Source organism: Puma concolor, chromosome B1, assembly GCF_028749965.1.
Source record: "Puma concolor isolate L17-30 chromosome B1, mPumCon1.1.hap2, whole genome shotgun sequence".
NCBI lineage: Eukaryota > Metazoa > Chordata > Mammalia > Carnivora > Felidae > Puma > Puma concolor.
In genome coordinates this window covers 196,891,385-196,905,458 of record NC_141670.1, presented here as the reverse complement: position 1 = coordinate 196,905,458, position 14,074 = coordinate 196,891,385, and the positions used below count along the sequence as shown (strand labels likewise).

At 42.3% G+C, this 14,074-nt stretch overlaps 1 long non-coding RNA gene across 1 annotated transcript in view; it reads right to left on the bottom strand.

Moving 5' to 3' along the window:
• Window positions 1-4,746: 4,746 nt before the first annotated feature.
• LOC147582102 (uncharacterized) overlaps window positions 4,747-14,074 on the bottom strand; it is a 67,416-nt gene continuing 58,088 nt past the window's right edge. The window contains exon 2 of the long non-coding RNA XR_015250588.1: window positions 4,747-13,272. This is a non-coding gene — a long non-coding RNA (uncharacterized LOC147582102). The remainder of the gene's footprint in view (window positions 13,273-14,074) is intronic.

Genomic DNA, 14,074 nt, shown 5'->3' with positions numbered 1-14,074 from the left:
CTCACTTGCATAAGAACCACCTAGCCTCACTTCTAAGAATAAGCTACCCACTGTTTTCCAAGAACCGTGGGGAATAACTATTAAAGGAACTAATGCTAATCGAATATTTACATCTTGAAAGGCATTGTTTCAAGTATTTTTCCCATGTGAATGTATTTATTCCTCGTAACATCTGCATGAGCTGGGTCCTGTTACTATCCCTATTTTACAGATGAGGGAACTGAGGCACAGAAAAGGTCGGAACATGTCTAAGGACACAAAGCTAGATGGTAAAGCCAGGATTTGAATTCAAGGAGACTAGTTCCAGAGCTCCTGCTTTTATGGAACACATTATGTAACCTCTATATATGAAGAAACAAAAACATAGTCCTTAGAAGCAACTCTGGCAAAATGTTAACAATCGTTGAATCTAGGCAGTGGGTTTATGGGTGATCACTGTTTTTTCAACACTTCTGTACACCGAAAAAGTTGAGGAAAATATGGTTTTTGAGAAGTTTCCAACAATGTGATTAAAGAGCGTGCATGCACACACATGCACACACAGTCACAGTAATGTTATAGTTCAGTAAAGGAGAGTAAATGCTAAGCACCTAAGGCAGAGTAGGATTTATCTGCTGGCAGGTCCGAGTGTACCCTACTCCCAGTTCTAAGCTCTAGAGGGTAGGAACTGTGTCCTGTGACCACTGTATTTCCAACACCTAATACTAGATCTAGAACATGGTTGGTGAGCAGCGCCTGAGTGGCTCAGTCAGTTGAGTGACTGACTTCAGCTCAGGTCATGATCTCACTGCTGGTGGATTCAAGCCCCACCTTGCACTCTGTGCTAAATGCTTGCTGGGAGCCTGGAGCCTGCTTCAGATTCTGTGTCTCCTTGTCTCTCTGCTCCTCCCCTGCTTGTGCTCTGTCTCACTCTGTCTCTCAAAAATAAATAAATGGAAAAAAAATTTAGAACATGGTTGCTTAATGAGCAAGCAAATGAAAGAAAGGGGGTGGGAGGTACAGTCTGCACAGGTAGGGAGGAAGTACAACTACGATGTGTCAGTTTCCCAAGGCCACTGGAACAAAGCACCACACAGACAGGGCAGCTTCAAAGAGCGAACATTGTGTCCCAGTTCTGGAAGCTAGAAGTCCAAAATCATGGTGTCAGCAGGGCCATGGTTTTTCTGAAACCTGTACAGGGGAGAATCTTGTACTGCCTCTTCCTAGATTCCAGGAGTGGCTGTCAATCCCTGGCCCTTCCATGCTTGCCACTGGATCACACCAATCTCTGCTTTTGTCATCACATAGCATGGTATTCTCGCCATGGGCCTCTCTGTCCTTTTGATATAAGCACAGCAGTCATACTGGATTAAGGGCCCCTCCTACTCCAGCATGGCCTTAACTGAACTAATTACATCTGCAAAGACCTGGTTTCCAAATAAGGCACATTCTGAAGCACTGGGGGTTTAGGACCTCAAATATCTTTTGAGGAGTCATAATTCAGCCCATAATGTAGGTATTGGGAGAGAAGCGTGGAAAGGGAGCATCCATCTTGGAGTAGTTCACCTCTCTAAAATGTCCAGAAGGACACAAATCCAACCCGAATGCTCCAGCGTGCAAGGTGGAGAATGAACTTAATATATATTCATTGACAATACTGACATTGCAAGGAATTTTACAACCTCCGCCAATCGAATGCCACCAACAGCTGGCTTCCCCCCAGAGCCAAGTCAGCTTTCCCTAAACAGCTTATGACTGGCTTCTCAGCGGCTGTTTATGTTTTCAGAATATTAAGCAGTGTTTAGTCACTTTCTCAGGAAGGGCTTCTCAGTGCGGTTTCTAAAAATGTGCTGAATGCGTTTGCAGAGAGGAAAGGCGCCAGAGGGCCTTTGGTGGGGCATGCTGAGCCTTGTAATCACAAACAGATGACAGAGCTTCCTGGCTCTGACTCCAAGGAACTACCAAGGGTCTTGAACACCAACTCACCATCAGGCTGGATAAAATCCCCAGGGTTTATCTTAACAAAAATTTTCAATTTCCTTGATTCCTCAGTTCTATCAAGTCCCTGACCCTCCAGGGGACTCAATTTTCCTATATGGTAAGGAGACCCAGTCTTCCCAACCTGACAATTGAAAATCCAAAAAAGAAGAGCCATGGCTTCCAGTTGAAATAAAGAGATCCCCAAAAGATTGTGCACTGAACAAAGCCAGGGCTTTGGCCCCACGCTTTCATGGGACCCACTGACACTGGGGAGATCTTCTTTCCACTAAGGTTCTTGGAGTACAAGCAACAGAATCTGACTCCTTTAAAGGGAGAGAGATACTTCTTGGATGGACACCGTGGGAAGCCCAAATAATCTCAGGCCTTAGGAAGACTGGAACAGGGAACATATTAGGGCCTGAAGCAACAAGAGAGTTCTGATTAGAGCATCCTCATAGTGGATGATCCAAGAGTCCTGGGTGCCTGGGGGTGTGTGGTCAAGATTCCTATTCCTAACCTAGATGGAGTCATCTGCCTTCCTGGGTAATGAATAACTTGGGGCTGGGGGGTATGAGGTGGGAAAAAGCACTCTTAAGATGAAGAAGTGCTGTTTTCAGAAGAAGGAAGAGATTGAAGAACACTGAGCAGGGAGAGGAAGCAGCTCCCGTGCAGTGCAGAGGACTCACTGAGTCTGGTTCCAAGTTAGGTCTACTGCAGCCTGCTTCTCAGACCACATTGCCTCATAAACTCAATAGGCGCTGAGTCTCGTATGCACCCAAACCACCGACAATAAGTCTCAGATGAAGAACGACCCAAAGAGAAATCTATCTAGAAGGAATTCCTAAAAAAGAGCCTACTGAACAAGATCAAGGCCCTTTACTGTCCCTGTTCTACCATCTAAACCTATCACCTGCAGAAAGCAGGAAGCCCAGGGAGCCCTGTTGTAGTTCCTACAGGAGAAAGATCAGTTTTCTTACTCTGGCTTTGAAGACCTTCTCTGACAGCAACTTTCTAAACCAGGATATTTTGCAGAATGTGCCCTTGGCTTTATTCTGGGCTTCCATAATACCTTGAACCTGGGATCATCTCTGCCCTTAACACAAAATGAGAGGGGCCAAGCCTAGGAGCACTCATCAGATGCAAGCTTCCCCAAGCAAGTAGAAATTCCCCTGATTCTCCAAGTAGTAACCATTATATGGGCAAAGGAGGGAAGGGAGTTTGGTAGGCAAAGGAACAGTACAGTCTGGGGATCACAGTACAATTTCAAGATCACACAAGAAATATCAGCAACAGAAAGGAGGTGTAATAACGGCATTGTGTTTGTTCAGAGAAATAAGAAAAGCCTTAGCCAGATTTAAAACTATAAAGTATTTTTAAAATAATAATAAATGTGGGTCACCTGGGTGGCTCAGTTGGTTAAGCGTCTGACGTTGGCTCAGGTCATGATCTCACGGTTCGTGAGTTCAAGTCCCATGTCAGGCTCTGTGCTGACAGCTCAGAGCCTGGAGCCCACTTCAGAGTCTCTGTCTCCCTCTCTTTCTGCACCTCCCCAGTTTGTGTTCTCTCTCTCTTTCAAAAATAAATAAACATTAAAAAAAATAAATGTGACCATAATAAAAAAATAAAAAACAAATTTTTAAATACCTCCCACTAAAAATCCACAAAATTAAGACACAAATAACAAACAGGAAAATAAATACATGCAGCAACTATATCAAAGGGTGTTATTATTTTTTTTACTCTCTAAAGAGTCCATTCAGACTAATAATAAAAGAAACAATCGCACAACAGTTTATTTAATTGTTCAACAAATATTTATTATACACCTATTATGTGCTTAGTTCAGAAAAAGAAAAACAAATCCCTCAGAATGATATGAACAGAAGCTTAACCTCACATAGTGATTTAGTAAATGCAAATTAAAACAACAGGATATTGTGTTTATTTTTACTTAACAGATTGGCAACAATTAAAAGGATTACAAAACATGGCGTGGGCAAGATTTTGCAGAAACAGATATTCACACGGTGGTAATGGGAGTATGTATTGGCATCACCTCTTTGAAGGTCAATTTGGCAAAAGGTCAATAACTATTACAATATACTTTAGCTCAGAAAGTCCCCTCCAACGATTTTTTTTTTCCTATAGACATACCCACATATGCACTCAGTGATTTATGGCTAGGGATATTCATCGCAGTATTGCTTGGAAAAGAAATAAAAAAAAAAATTAAATGCTGGAAACAATCTACCTGTTCATTAATAGGTGATTATGGATATAGATTAAGATGCATTTATACAATGAAATGCCTTGAGCCATGAAAAATAATGTGCTAGAATGACATAAAAGGAATAGTATGTACCAGTATGAAAACTTCCACAATATATATGAAGATAAAAGAAATGGGAGGCACAGAACAGTGTTTATAGAGCCCTTTCATCTGTGTGAATGTATCAGATGGGAAGATAGGGTTGTGAGTGTGCCTGCATTCTAATTTATTTGCATAGGAATCATGCATAATACTTTCTATTTCATTTTGTCTACTTTCTATCAATTGTGTGAAATCCATGTCTTGAAATCTACAGACTTTTACCCGATTACTTTGCTTTGGGATCATTACATACTTGTAGACTATTTTGCTTTCTCTAGAGCATCTTCTTTTTTTATTTTTTCTCTTGTTCCATAGTTTTTATACCCTCACATCGTAATCCAGCTCTGAAACATACTACACATCCTAATGTTTCTTGAACAATCCAGAAAGTGGAGTTCAATTTGTGATTTGGTTGGTTTTTGTTTTTTTTTTTTGTTTTGTTTTTTTCATTTAAATGAAAGGCCTTTTATTTGGAATTATTAAGTCCAAGGACTGGATGCTCTGACAGATGGAAACATCAAGATGGCCTAGAGAACTCCAATCCGTGTACTCTAAGCCAACCCTTGTGCACAATACTCAATGAGCAAAATCCCCAAAGTCACATTGGCTCTGTCTATTGGGTCTGGTCCATTTTTCTGATAAGCACACTGCAGGAGATGAAGAAAATATGGTTGACCATCAGGTGCGAGCAGGTCACTGCAGTCCTAGAAAAATACTCACCAGAATTCAGAAAAAAAAAATTAAGCATCCGAAATGTCCAAAAAGAATATCACACTCGGTTTGTTCTTCCTCCACATCAGCTCAGCCTCCCAGGTTCAACTATCAGTTCACAGTTCACACCATTTACACGGGACACCGCAGACCATTTGTTTCAGAAGTTAGGGAGCTCCCCAGAGGCTGGCAGTCCTGATGGGAAGACAGAGCAGCTGGACAAGGGGCTGGCGTCCAACAGCCTTCAGAGAACCAGCAGACAGAGATTCAAGCACGAGAACCACAGAGACATTGTCTGAGCTGGTGCCGGAAGTCATGACTGCAAATTACAAGTTAGCCTTCTCCTTCTCAATCGTGCTCTTACGAATGGCTACGAAACATTACAGCAGTCGCCCTGCATCACCAACAAGCCTTGTGAAAGATGCTATTAGCGCACCCAGCAGACAGTTGTCCAATTAGAAACATAACATCCCTCACTCGGCTGAGATTTTGGAAATCACGGTGGCAGGGAGCACACCAGCAAGCAGCATGTCCTGGGAACCACACACAGGACACAGGCACCCTGGAGGTTCATTATGCCTTTTCCGGTAGAAGCAGAGACCTTGCCACAGGTCGTATATTGAATAATAAAAAATAACAACAGCGACAAGCACTTATGTTGTGCTGCCTGTGTGACAGGCTCTGTTCTAAGTGCTTTTGTGTGATGCTCATTTAATTTCACAATAGCTCCATAATCCCTGTCCCCATTAACGCCAAATGTCAGGCAGGAGGCTGAGGCCAAGAGAGACAGCCACGTGGCAAAGGCCACACTGCTAGTCAGTGCGTGAAGGTAGGTGACACTGGAACTCCAGCAGGATGGTCACCCTGACCATGAGGCTCTATTACTTCTCTATAACTTAACTACATGGCTTCATCAAGGCTCCCCTTCCTCCTCGTCTCAGAGCAAGTACAATGGGCACCGACTGAGATTTTACCTATTGCCTTGATCACTTTTTCATAACGTAGAAAGATCACAGACTGTGGAATTAGGCCTCTGTTTGGAATTCTCTCAGCCCCTTGCTCACCGTGGGACCTTGAGCTGGGTATCTGTTATCTTTGACTAAAGTTTCTTCGTCTGGAAAGTGAGAAAAGGAATACTCACCATACATGGTGTCAGAACTAAGTGAGGTGTTTGCAGTGGTCCTCGGTGCATACTGGTTCCTTCCTCTGTCTTAGCTCTTCCTGCTTCAAAACCCTGTCTCTTACTCACCTCAGAATAGAGACGGTAATAGAAAACCTCCTTTTTTTTTTCAATAGCACTAGGTACTCCTTGGCTTGAAATGTCAGCATCTCGGTCTCTGTCTCCATGGTCACACGGCATTCCCTCTCTCCTGTGTGGCTCTCTCTTCACGTGGTGTTCCTCTTTATATATATATATATATATATATATATATATATATATATATATATGAATATGAGTCACAACTGGATTAAGGCCCATCCCAACGAGTTCATCTAAATTTGATGACATGTGCAAAGACCCTATTTTCAAATAAGGTAACATTCATCAGGGCTAGGGGTCAAGAATTCAACATATTTTGGCGGGAACACACTTGGACCCATAAGAGGGACGTAGACACGGCAAATACAGAGTAGCACAGCATTGTGCTGGGGTAAACAGACAGAGAGCTAAGGCACATGCTTGGAACTTTTGGTAGACTTGCTTCTCTCAATCAGGAAACATGAATCAGCAACCAACGCACTTCATGGGGGCGGTAACAATGGATCAGGAGACCAGAAGTACGGGAGGAGTAAACTCGCTCCCCTCATGTCTACTATATACTGTTCCCCTCCACACCACCGTATATAATCCCTCCAACACCCCTAAGAGGCTGGAAGTCAGGGAAGTAAATTGACACTCATAAATGATTAAGCAACTTGTTCAAGATGAGACCACTGGTAAACTTCAGCCCTAGAATGTAAACCCAGCTCCGTCTGGCTCCAGAGCCCGAGAACTTGAGAAAGCCACTGGAGAAAAAGTCCATCACAGCTATTCAGTGTTATGTATACATAAGGGATTAAGATAATTACAATATCATTGTGGGCCTGTCATTACTACTGCCACATGGAAATGGCAACCACGAGGCGTGGATAAGCTCACCAAGGGGACCCAAGATAACTTATTTCATTGACCTGATTTCTCTAACCATCCTTCGTCTTCCTCCCTTACCCTCAGATCCCATCTTATCTCTGGGTCCAGATGGGGTAATCCCTGAGGCGTTTGTGCGGTTGTATCCCATTGAGACTTCCATAAATTGGCCACAGGGTGGAGTGCTAAGATGTTTTGCAGAGTCTGAGTATAACCACACCTGAGTTGACAATCCTGCAGTCCTTAACTAGCTCTGTGACCTTAGGCAAGTGATCTAATATCACTGAGTGTTTATTTCCCCATTTGTAAAATAAGTACAATTATGCCTAGTTGTAGGGTTATTGTGAAGAATAAATTAAATGTGGCAATACATGAAAGACACGTGGTATAGCACCTGATACCTAGTACATATTCAACTAACTATGGTTGATATCATGACTTTCTTACCTTTATAAGCCAATGGGCTCTCCCACATTTTAGTTCATTGCACTAGACTCCTATAATCTGACCCAAATGGAAGAGTGGAATGAAAGAGGACTGGAACTATAAAACACAAACACAATGAGATTTTGCCCAAGGGCAGTAATACTTCGAACCAGGTGGTGCAGGGTACAAGAAAACACAGGAGTCATTAGTTTCCTAGGGCAACCATAACAAAGTGCCACAGACTGGGAGAGTTAAAACAACAGAAATGTATTGTCTCACAGTTCTAGAGGTTGGAAGCCTAAAATCAAGGTGTCGGCAGGGTCATGTTCCCTCTGAAACCCTTAGAAGACAATCCATCCTTGATTCTTCCAGTTTCTAGTAACCTCAGGAGTTCCTCAGCCAATAAATGCATCACTCCAATGTCTGCATCTATCTTCATATAATCTCCCTGTGTCCCTGTGTCTTTACATGACTGTCTTCTTTGTAAGGACACCACTCATATTGGATTCGAGGCCCACCCTACTCTAGTATGATCTCATCTTAACTATTCACCTCTACAATGACCCCATTTCCAAATAAGATAACATTCTGAGATCCTAGAGGTTAGGAAATTAACGTGTCTTTTGTGGGGGACACAATTCAACCCAGACAGACCATGCAAACCAAACTCCAAGAAGATGGAGTTTCTACCTTCCCCTCCAGGGTGCAGGCTGCAGTCTGGCTGATGAGATCACTGAATCCTCAGATTCAAGAGACTCCTTGTGTGCATCTCTTTCCAAGTCGACATTCAGACAAGACTGATGAAACCAGCTATGGTGGGAGTATTCACACTGATGACGAGCAAACACTGCTTAGAGAGTCTGTTGTTTAACCTTTATCAGCCCACAGCTGCCTGAGGGAGTCCCTTAGTTCCTGTGGTATAGAAAAGAGCCAGAACCCATGGGTTTCACATTAAAGTGGACCAAAGTGAGGAGAAGTCTCCTATGGGAACTGAGAAAGTCAGTTCACTTTTCCAAGGAAGTGTGTAATGGAGGTCAGGATATTTTCCATGCTACCCCATAGCCCTGTGGTAAAGATTATAGGATTACCATGTTGTACTTTTCTGGTAGAGACTTGTCTTATTCACCTCGAAAAATAAATAAGCCTTAGGCATGGCACATGGTGGGTGCTCAGTATTTGTTAAATTGAAATCCAATCATCCCAGTCAGAAAAGCAGGTTTTCTGCACCTTGCTCCAATTTAGCTTTGGTAAAAGAATAAGTAAGTCTAGGATACTGGCCAGCTGCTAAGCCAGAATAACTTCTTCTAGAAAGACCTTATCAGCAATTTGCCTTGACAACAATTCACACAGCAGTGGCCAGTGCTTTCTCATCTGTCTCCAGCTGGAACCTGGAACGGAATATCCATCCCCTGTATTCTCTCCTTCATCCACCCACACTCCCAACAACCTTGTGCACAGCCCCTGTTCTAGGGCCTTACTTGGACTGTGGCATTATGACATCAGTATCACAATAGGTCTTCCGGGCTTCCATCTGCTCCACTTACTCAACCATCTTTCTACCCTATGCCTGGGCTGCTCTTTCTAAACATACATCTGACCGTTTCATCTTCTAACTTAAAACCTGAAAACGATTTCTGCCACCCTCAGATGCAACCCAAACTCCCTGGTGTCGGATTCAAGGCTTTGGGGCTATTATTTGGTTTGGGTATGGGTAGGATACCTTCTTCTCCTTTTGTAAACAGACCCTGACCCTACCAAACATAAGGCTGGCAAGTAGAGCCAACCAGATGTTCTCATGTCCTGGTCACTGTGATTGGTGATCCAGGAAGGTCACATGACTCAAACAAAGCCAACTGGTGTTCCCTGGGACTTACTCTTTTTTAACAGAGGAGTTCCTTTTACTTAAAGTCATTAGGTTGCAAAGAAATAAACCTAAACTTATATATGACCATGTTCCTTATCACACGAGGAAATTCCATCTTGGCAATAAGATGCCTTTAACCTCGGGTCCAGTTTCTCTGGGGCCAAGCCCTTTCTTGCCCACACACAAGCTATGCCACATAAACCCACCCCCATTTCACTCCTCTGGTTGGGTTTCTGTGATGAAAAAGAATCCTGACTAGCAGGACAGCCCTTGGCACTCTGTCCCAGCTTGTCTCTCCAGCCTCACCCATCTCCCTACCCCGTGATATCACAGCAGACTCCTGGTCTCAGATCATGCCATGCTCTCCACATTTCCATCCTTTGGCACAATCTGATGTCTCTTTCTGGAATTCTCTTGTCCACTGGTTTAACATCTGCTTTTTTTCTCCTGGTTATTTTGTTTTCTTTGTGTGCTGTTTGTCTATCTTTCCCAGTGTAGATAAACTTCAAAAAATAAAAGTATAAATTCACTGCTCTGTCCCTGCCACCTAGCCAGGGCTGGGTACATAGTACATGCACAATACTTTGTTGAAGGAATGAATGCATTTATCCTCAAGATGGGAGATAATGTGGTCATAATAGAAGATCACAGACTTTGAGGTCATAACCTTGCTAGACTTTGAACTTGCTGAGGATAGTCCCCAAGTATTACCATTTCTAATGCCCCAGCCCTGCAGACAGTGCCTAGCACAAGGTGGGTACCTAGTAAAACTAGACCAAACTTAGCTTGTAAGCTTTTGTGGTCTGAGCCAAGACTCAGAGTCTCCTAAAGACTTGAGGGCACTCACTAAAGCTGTGTTTAGATGTGGGTGACAATTAATCTAACTTCTCTACTTTCTCACCTTTTTGGAAGGAATAATAAATTACCTTATTGTTGATAAAATAACTTACATTTATTTTTGTCTTACTAAATTCAATATGTTTTATGTCATTTAATCCTTATAAGAACCCAACATCATAGCTGCTATGTTTTTTCCCCCTTTTTACAGATTAGGAAGCTGAATGTCACAATTGTCAGGCAATGTGCTGGGAAGTCCATGGCTATAAGTGTCAGAGCAGGACTGAAACCCCAGGTCCACCTGACAACACTCCTGTGCCCTTGATCATTCCACCATCACCTTCAGTTAGCTGAGACCCTGTGGAAGGTTCCATGCTCATGACGGACAGAAAAGTCAATGGGACACCACCCTGATCTTCAAAGAGCTGGGGACTCCTGGAAGAACAGATAATGACATGAAGGTAGGCGTATAAAAGTAAAGTATAGGAAACAAAGAGTTAATCCACACTGAGGGAAGACTGAGGGGACCAGGGGAATCAGAAAAAGCCATTGAGACTGAATTCTAAAAATGAGTGTGTGTTAGCCAGAAAAGGAAGCAGAAAGGAATACAGAAGAAAGGAGACGGATAGCATGTGCCAATGAGAAAGCAAGTGCCAAGGGCTGAAAACAACAGAACATAATGCAAAGAACTCAAGATACACTCAAGAACTGATAATACACTCAATATTTGAGACAGAGAGTGGGGAGAAGGAAGGACCAGATCATCAAGATACCAAAAGCATGGGCTTCTCACCAGGAAGTTAGCCTATCTTGAAAATTCATACATAGAACCAATATAACTCAGTGTCCTGGGCATTGGCTTCAGAATCAGACAGATCTGGGTTGATTCAAACTGTGTTCCATAGAAAGAAGAGCCAAAAGTAAGGGTCTACGTGACATTTCTTTATTATGATCTAAGAGAGCAGAGTGAAAGAAAAGGGAGAAAATAGGAGGGTGGGCCAATTAAAAATACTTTCTCAAGTTGGCTACCACAGGTACAACTGGTTGTCTGACACTGAGAGACTGTCCTCCAAGAAAATATAAAATATGAGCACCGCACAGCCTATCCCAGGGAGTAAAAGAGGTGGAAGAACATCAATCCGTCTGTTTCCATCTCGCACAAGTCAAACGTTTGTCCTATGTGACGTTAATTCCCCAGTTCTGAGCTATGTATGCCCAGGTGACTAGGGGTACCGTGGATTCAAAGCCACAGAGCGGTCCCAGGACAGGAGACAACAAGCACACTACAGAGGGTGCCCAGTGTGAGGTACTGGCAGATCCCACCTGCCAGAAGTTGGTGGAACTGGTGCTGAGCTGGTTACTGTAGTAACCCCTGGACCAAAACTCAGGTGAGGCCTAGAGGATCTGAAGAAGTACACACATCTAATGAAGACTTTCTCATCACTTACTGGCTGTTGTATCTCATGTGCTCACTAAAGACCACTCTATACTTCAGTTTTCTCTGATGAAATGGGAATAATAATTATCTGACCGGTGAGAAAATTCAAGCACTTAGGATTGTGTTTGGTATCTAGAAAATGCTCAATAAATGGAAGCTATTCTTCCTATTACTGCCATCACCACCAACAACCACTTTATTGAATGACCTTTCTTTGAGATTTCTACCTTGAGTCACTATGGGTTTTTAACCTACTATTATACACACAGGAATATATCATGGAAAAAAAAGCAAGAGTAACCTTGATTTTTAAAAATAAAAAGCAGCACTCTATTTTAAATCTTTCTGATCTCTTTCCCTGGAACCAAATTGATCCTTCTCTCTAGAAACCTGACTAGAAAGCACTGTTTGGTGAGCTCCCAGAAGATATGGACCCTGGTTTCATCCTTGCACACGAGCTGCATGTTCTTGGACAATTCCATTTGCTCCAGCCCACTAAATGCACTGACTCTGGGCAGACCCTGGGCTTTGCCCCAGGGATCACAGACCCATCTGTTTTGGCCTTCTCAGAGCTCACAGTCTAGCAGGCAGATAGAGACCCTAAACCAGCTGAATGTGGTGTCAGGCAATAAAGTCTTTATAAGCATATAAGAATCCCAAGAGGCAAACAGAGAATCACACTGGCCTCTGGGAAATTGGCTTTCTCATTGGTCAACAGAATGCACCAGTGTGTCCCAAAATGTATATCACAGACTTCTAGTAAATTGAGATGAGTTAGGTGGTACACAGGACATTAAATTATATTGAATAGTGTAAGGGAAAGCTACTCTTTTTGCAATCCTTCTGTTTCATTCAGGAGAGATCCATAATCTGTGGTTTGCTAATCTTCATTTTTTAATTTTATTTTTTTAGAGAGAAAGAGGGCAGGGGAGAGAGGCAGAGAGAGAGAGAGAGAGAGAGAGAATCTTAAGCAGGATCCACACTCAGCACAGAGCTCAATCCTACAACACCAGGATCATGACCTGAGCTGAAGTCAAGAGTCGTACCCTCAACCGACTGAGCCACCCTGGCACCCCTGAAATTTTTATTTCTAAATATACATATTTAAGTTTTAAAAGGTAAGTTGATTTAAAAACACATTATGTAAAAATCATATAGATGGTATGAAATGTAGGGAAATAACTTTTTCACTACATGATTGACTATGAAGTAATTGCTTGGATGGATGACATTGAAGTATAGTAAAAATCATGAAAGAGGAATCAAAATGTATAAAGGTTGGGAAACAATAGAGTAAATGACCTACAAGTTCTCCTACTTTTTAAATACCCTATTGTCTACTACACAAATATCTTATAGAAAACATTGCTTGAAAGACTCTTCAAGGGGAGCTGACTCAACTAAGATGACTTACCTGTTTTATCCTTCTGTGGCTTGGAATAAGGATATGATGCACAGAGCTAAAGTAGCCATTTTGGATCATGAGGTGGTCTTGAAGATGGATGCCAAGGTCTTGGAGCAGAAAGATGCTTGGGACACTGACAAATACAGAACCACAAAAGAGGTCTTAGGCTAGCTACTGCTAGACTTCTTTTATATGAAACTAAAATCGACTTCTTTCTTGGGTATGCCACTGTGATTTTAGAATTTCTGTTATAGGTAGCAGGACCTAATCTTAAACGATGCAGAATTTAGTTCTTGCGAGAGAGGTACTATAAGAAACAGAATCTAAAATATGGTATTAGACAACGCACCAGAAGCAAACAGTAAGCATATTGCAATTCTTTTTCTGCTGCTTCACTATTGGTGTATAGAAATGCAACGGATTTCTGTATGTTTATTTTGTATCCTGCAACTTTACTGAACTCATTTATCAAAGGATATTGCAGCCAAGAAATCTGGCACCCCATGCCATGTGGTGGCAAAGCATTTGGCCAACTTATTGCCTACTGGTAGTTGGAACACAGACCATACACTCACTGGGGCTGTAACATTTAAAATAGAAAAAAAGGAAAATTCCAGAATATTAGTGTACTAATTCCATATTGCTGCATAACAATTACCCACAAAATTTAGCAGTTTAAAACAGCAAATGTTTATTATCTCATATTTTTTGTGAGTTAGGAACCCAAGCCCAGTCGAACTTGGTCTCTTTTGATCAAGGATTCTTTTAGGATTGCATTCAAGCTATCATCTGGGACTTCAGTCTCATTGAAAGGCTCAGTTGAGATCCATTACATTTCCCCGCCCTCCTTGTGGCTAGGTAAAACAAGGTGACTAAGTTCTTTTCAATGAGATATAAGTTGAAATGGTGTGGAGAGCCTCTGGGAAAACTCCTTA